The sequence below is a fragment of the Equus quagga genome, chromosome 15, assembly GCF_021613505.1.
Source record: "Equus quagga isolate Etosha38 chromosome 15, UCLA_HA_Equagga_1.0, whole genome shotgun sequence".
Lineage (NCBI taxonomy): Eukaryota > Metazoa > Chordata > Mammalia > Perissodactyla > Equidae > Equus > Equus quagga.
In genome coordinates this window covers 47778788-47785913 of record NC_060281.1, presented here as the reverse complement: position 1 = coordinate 47785913, position 7126 = coordinate 47778788, and the positions used below count along the sequence as shown (strand labels likewise).

General features: G+C 39.7%; 1 non-coding gene across 1 annotated transcript; it reads right to left on the bottom strand.

Moving 5' to 3' along the window:
• Positions 1 to 1706: 1706 nt before the first annotated feature.
• Positions 1707 to 1810, bottom strand: LOC124227483 (U6 spliceosomal RNA). Its single transcript, XR_006885493.1, has one exon. It is a non-coding gene; the product is annotated as a U6 spliceosomal RNA (small nuclear RNA).
• Between the last annotated feature and the right edge of the window lie 5316 nt (positions 1811 to 7126).

The following is a 7126-nucleotide window of genomic DNA, read 5'->3' as shown; positions in this document are numbered from 1 at the left end:
GTTATAATATGCATCATGCTGAGTCCATGCTGAGCCTGGCCTAGGCAACATTATGAAGTAGATTTTCAAAGTGATCTAGGGTTTGTTTTTTTAAACTCCGAAGTAGTTCCATTGCTTTTGCTTGCCCCTGGGACAGTATAAGTTTTCTTCCCTCTGCCTGGAACATGCTTCTTCTACCTCTTGCCCTATCTTCAAGCACTCTCCACTGTTCTCCTTCACTCTTTTCATCATCTTAACTATTACATGGTTGAAGAACCCTTCTATGACCATCTAAGGCTAGGTGGTGACCCCACAAGAGCTCTGTGGCACCCTGGACTTACCCCATCACAGCATTTGTTACCCTAATTTGAAATTGCCTATTTTCTTGTCCACGAATACTCTGCTAATCTGTAAACTCCACACAGGCAAGGACAGTGTCTGTTTCATCATCATAACTCCAACCCCTCAAGCATATTGGCACTCCATAAATATGGTCATTGAATGAATGAAAAACAGTTGTGAAAGGAGAGGAGACGTGGCAGGAGAGGTTGTGATTTAAAGTATGCTTTCCCCATTCCCTTCACCTGTTGAGTGCAAATGGCTTCAAATAGTTTAGTCACACCAACACGGGATAGTACAAAATTCTAAAATCTACAACTGCTCAGTTTCAAATACTAGTAACAGCAGTTTGCATTTGTATGGTGTTTGATATTTTCTTAAGCAGTTTCCTATATTATCTCGTACAATTCCAACAACAAATCCTCCGAGGTGAACTGGGAAGCTATTAATATCACCATTTTGCAGACTGGAAAACTGTCTGAGAGAGCTTAAGTCACTAGTCCCACAATATACAATTAGTTTTTAGTGTAAGCCAGGAGCTAGTGACCCCTTTGTGCTGGAAGTGGAAACGCATTCAGTGGATACTATATACAGATATATCTTCAGGGAATGGGGACATAAAATAAACATGTGACACCATTCTGATTTTTTTAATCTTTTGTAGATATTTCCCTTTTTTTCCCTAGCATTTATTTTTTAGTTTTATTTTTCATTACAACATTTTTCATTACAAAATTATTTTCATTACATATTTGGTGTAGAAAATCAAAACATCACAAATAAGAAAATTGAAATCACTTATGATCATATTAAACAGAGCTATCTATTGTTACACCATTTTAATAACTCTGACTACAAATTAAGTCATGAGCTCTTGTAGAGTGAAAACTCCCACACTCTATTATTTTTCTTTTTTCCACACTCTTTTCTTTTTTTTTTTTATTAAGATTTTATTTTTTCCTTTTTCTCCCCAAAGCCCCCCGGTACATTGTTGTATATTCTTCGTTGTGGGTCTTTCTAGTTGTGGCATATGGGACGACGCCCCAGCGTGGCTTGATGAGCAGTGCCATGTCTGCGCCCAGGATTCGAACCAACGAAACACTGGGCCACCTGCAGCGAAGCGCGCGAACTTAACCACTCGGCCACGAGGTCAGCCCCTCCACACTCTTTTCTTTATCTCCCAAATTTTCTTAGCTATTCTTGGCCATTTTCTCTTTTATTCAAATTTTAGAACTAGGTTTTACTAAAACTCTCTTGGGATTTTTATTAAATTTGCATTATTTTTATAGATTAATTTGAGTAGAATTAAAAATTTTACTATACTGTTTCCTCTCTTTCATAAACACAGTATATTTCTCCATTAATTCATGTCTATTTCAATATCTCTTTAAAATATGGAATGCTTCAAGAATTTGCATGTCATCTTTGCACAGGGGTCATACTAATCTCTGTATTTTTCCAATTTTAATATACGTGCTGCTGAAACGAGCACACAGATATTTCTTAACTGTTGGAGTCTATCAGGAGGGAAAGGTAAGAGGTCACATGTTCTTTACCCTCTTTATGAGACAGTAACTGAAAAAGACATTAATCTGGGCTAATTGTATCTGTCAGACATAAATGCATTTAGTTGTGTGCTGACAATGGCAAAAATGTTTCTGGATTTTGCCGTCTTGTCCCATCTATTATCTGAACAAGAGTTCTTTTTCTGTTGATAGTCGTGACAGAAGAAATGCAGCAGGACAAAGGGGTTGGAAGGATGTGAAAAAGAAAAGGAAAGGAAAAGATGGTCAAACATGCGTGTAAGGAGGGCTGTGGAGGAGGGACATGTTGATGGGGCAGGTGAAATGGGTGGAGAGGGAAAGGGAACGGCAGCAAGTTTGGATCCTCTGAGTTCCGCAACTCTAGGAAACCAGCAGCATCACTTGGAATCTTGTTAGAAATTCAGAATCTCGGCCCCAACTCACACCTGCCCAATTAGAATCTGCATTTTAACAGGATCCCTGGGTAATTCCTATGCACATTGAAGTTTCAGAAGCTCTTAGTCGCCTGCAATCAGTCTGAGCCAATCCTGATGGGTGTCATCAGCCTTAGACCTATTAATAGATGAAACTGGTTTCGTTGCCTAGAGACCTGGAAATCGGGTTCCTCTTGTCAACTCTGAGTCTCAGTGTTCCCTTACCACTTCGGCCAAAGCCTTGGGACTCCAGTCGGCCTCAGTTTCTCTGCGAAGCATTTCAGTTCACTACAGGGGTTGGATCCTTGCCCTGGACCCCAGCTTCCTCAGCTCCGGTCCTGATGCTCTGCCAATCTCTTGCTCTGCCCCTTCTCTTGGGAAGCAGGATGTGATTGTCTACTCCTTTCTCAGCTTCTGGCTGGAGGCCTGCTGTGACTGGACCAGATCACCTGGAACCGTGCCTGATTCAGACTTTTGTCACCAGGACTTCTTCCAGAACTGTGTTCTGCTGGCAGAGAGGACTCACTCAGATATCCAAATAGCCTGGCCCAATCTGAGCTCGTCAGGCCCTTTGACCACCACGTACTGGCCTGCCGAGCTGCCTCCTGGGGATGGGCCAGCTTCTGAAGACACGCTCTGTCTCCTCTGTCCAACTAGATCTTGGCTTCTTCCCCCTTCCCTTGGCTGTGCTGATATGGTCCCAGCCTGCCCTGCACCCAAATGTCTCCTACAAAAGAGGAGGAGGCCAGTAGAGATCAAGAGAAGCAGGCCTCAGGCCCTTCTCTCTCTTAACATCTATGATTTCAGGACTCCATGGGCCTGCTTCTGTGTGGATCCTGAAATTCCAAACACTGCTCTTGCAGCCCTTTAGGTAAAAGGTATTCTAAAAGTCCTAGAAGACTATTGAGTACTAACAGGCTCAGTAGCTTTACATAACGTGTACTTTTGGCTGTTTTTCCAAGATAAAGAAAAATCTTTGTTGTCTGACTTGTTTTATAAAAACAGGCCAATCCATATAGAAGCTCAATGATTTCTCTAGTACCATACAACCACTTCACTTTGACTGACTCCCACCACGCTCAATTTATGGTGGAACATTATACAAAGTGTATCACACCTGCTACTGTGTTTTAAGTCAGCCCAAAATGGCATGCAGTTCAAAGCAATAATCAGGTTGGCTGTCAGTTATGGAGGCCAATTTTTAAATAAACATTTACTCTCCATTAATTAATAATGGAGTACCGACTATATCTTTAAGACTGTTGTATCATTTCTATTCTTAAGATTTATTCTTATGGTGATGTAAAAAAAAAAAACTGGAGCAGAAGAAGGAAAAGAAGAAAGAAAGTAGTGTGGCAGCACCCACAGTAGCTAGGTAATGGTGTGGGTGTTGTTTTCATTATTTACATACCTAGCACTTCCACAAGAATCCAAATGTCTTACAAAAGAAAATACAATACAAATTGCAATAAAGACACGGTAACACAGCAAGACACAAAGAAAACAATTATCGAAAGGAAGATTTAAATTTGGCATAAATCATTTGCACAGAAAGAATGGATAAGTATCCATTGACTCAATTTGCACATTCAAAGGTGTGCACATGGTGGGGTTTGCCACATTCAGAAAAGATGTTACATGTAAAATAGAGGTAAAAGAATAGAGGTAATAAAAAATGTCTAAAATCATTTTGAATAAGAAACACATGCTATTTGATGAGGTCACTTCAACTTTCTAAAGTTGCATGACAATCTTATTGAATTAGCAGGGATGAATATATATACATATAGATATATGATTTTCCAAAAGGCACTCATGGCTTAGCAAAATCAAAGCTCCCAGGAAGAAGTTACTCAAGGCTAGAAAGAGGAAATGGATAGGAAACAGAACTTATATTATCATTAACTATTCATTGCTCACTTTCATTGCACCTTTGTAAAGGTCCAAATTTTCTCAGGATAGACTTTAATGGAGAAATCATGAAAAAACTCTATTTGAAGTTGGTATATAAAAAACAATTTTCATGGATATCATGAAAGTTCTCCTTTAGTTGCTTTCAGCTTTATGCCTGCTGTTAGGTCATTATCTGAACAAGGTTCCAACCAACCATTCTAACTTTTGGAAAACGGGAAACCAGTATAGGGAGAAAAATGCTCCCAGGAAAAATTTCTAAAATGTTGCAGAAGCTTAAAAATGGATAATGATATGGAACAACACATCATACTACGCTATTATAACTTTAGTGTGTGTAGTTATAGTCAAACCACTCAAAATTACAATGTCATTTGTCTTCTTTGTATCACTTTTGTTTTCACAAGTCACATGGCAAAATCAACAAATACTACATGATCCCCCTGAGGATTCAGCTGTGGAAAAAGCATCCGCTCGCTCATCTCTAGGGTAGCTATTATTAGCTTGCTTTGATTCTCTCATAGGATACATACCCGTGCTTATTAAGCTGTCTGTCTGTATGCCTCCTTTGTCATATTTCTCTATGAATATGACTACTGCTATGCAGTCACTCCAGTGAAACCCAGAGCTTCTCATTCCATAGGCCTTTCCAAAGTTGAATGTAATCCCTCTACCTTTTAAAATATTACTTGGGGAAAAAAAAATATGCACCATCATATTTGCACTGATCTTGAACCTTTCTACAGAAAATATTACAGTATCTGTACTGGATTGTTTAGTGTCCCCCCCAAAATCCATATCTGTATGTGAATATGACCTTATTTGGAAATAGGGTTTTTGCAGGTGTAATCAAGTCAAGATGATGCCATACTGGCTTGGGGGGGAGCCCTAACCCAATGACTGATGTCCCTATAAGCAGACCATGCAGACACAGACATATACAGGGAGGTCATCATGTGAAGACAGAGGCAGAAATTGGAGTGATGCAGCTACAAGCCAGAGATGGCCAGTAACCACCATAAGCCAGGAGAGAAGCTTAGAACAGACGCTATCTCAGAGCCTTTGGAGGGATGTGGTCCTGCTGACACTTTGATTTCAGACTTCTAGCCTGCAGAACTGTGAGATATAAATTTTTGTTATTTAAACCACCCAGTTTATGGTATTTTGTCTTGGCAGCCATAGGAAACTAATACAACCAATACAATGCCCAACCTCAAAATTATGGAAATAAGTACTTTAAACTACTCAAAGACTTGATATTAACTTTCCGGTAGATGATGAGAATAGGTCATGGACCAAAGATGTGGTTTGAAATTGGTCATTCTAACGTCACAAGGCAGGTATAACTACAACAGAATGAAAGTTTCAGCTAAAGCACTAAGACATTGATATCACATTTTAAAGTGATGTCTGAGACCCTCGTTCTGCAAAATTTGCAAAGGAGCTTGTCAAAATCTGATTACATGGCCTTTTAACTTCTTACATAAGTGAAAACTATACTATATATACAATGGAATACTACTCAACCATAAAAAGATGAAATCTTGCCATTTGCAACAACATGGTTGGACCCTGTGGGCATTATGCTAAGCAAAATATGTCAGATGGAGAAAGACAAATACTGTATGATTTCATTCATCTGTGGAAGATAAAAACCACAATGACTAACAAACACAGAGATACAGAGAATATATTGGTGGTTACTAGAGAGGAATGGGGGTGGGGGGAGGGCGAAAGGGGTAAAAGGGCATATGACAGAAGGTAATTAGACTTTGGGTGGTGAACACAGAAGCTGAAATATAATGATGTCCACTTGAAATTTATATGATGTTATAAATCACTATTACTTCAATAAAAATAATCTTTTTAAATACATTAAGAAATGAGAACTAGAGATGCGAGGAGAGTGTTGTCTTGTACACAGTAGTCTGTGTTCTGGGTGTTTTCTCCCCTCGTCTTTCTAAGTGCTTAGGGGAAAAGAAAGCGTGAGTGGTTCCCTTGGATCAAATGTGAGCCACCCACAAGAGAAAGCAGGCATGGGGTTATCTTGCATCCTTTCTAAGAGGGTCATCTGGATAGGTGACCAGTTGAACAAAAAACCTGGAGTTGGTGCCAGATTCCTGAGGTCTGAGGAAAGAATTAGTGATCTGCCATATTAAGATGTATCCAGCTGTCTACAGGGAAATGCAGGTGAGAAGCACTACCCTGGTGCATCTCTGAAGAACTCATGTAACACCAACAAGGGGGGCAACTTCGAATACCTGTCAAGGCCAGAGAACTCTGATACAAATCTTCACAAGACCACCGGACAAGTAAAAGCTTCCCTGCTGCCCTTTCTTCATCTTCCTCCCAATAGTTGAGCCTGAGAAAAATGTGAAATCACCTTCAGAAAGCTGAAAGGGGCAGGGGTGGGGAAAAGAGAGAGCCTACAGGCTGTGCTCTCAACCCAACTGCAGCCTTTTGTAGGAGGCTGAGCTGGGGAGAGGAGAAGCCCAATTGTTGATGTTTTTCCTCAGACATGAATCCAGGCACGTTAATTACTGACCAAAGGATATGTTACCTGGAAGTGACCAGAAGAATAAAAATTTGCTATAAATTTCATCCAAGAGCAGAGAAAGTGTTAACTGTGTGGAATCAATTTGAAGTGTTGCTTTATGATTGATTACATCCCATGAGTCATGCTTGTTCAATGTAATCGTTACATAACCATTTCTCAATGCAACTGAACAGAGCAGTTCTTAGTGCCTTCTATATAGTTTTCCCCTATGAAGTCACTGTGTTTCTGTCTGAACTTTGGAAAATTAGAAGTCAAATTGTCCTCACAGAGAATTTTGTCCTTTTTATATATTGTTTATCAGCACTTACGAAACGTCTAAACTGAAAAGCATTGTATGCTTGGTACACATTAGCTGTTCAATAAATGTTGAGTTAATAAAGAAA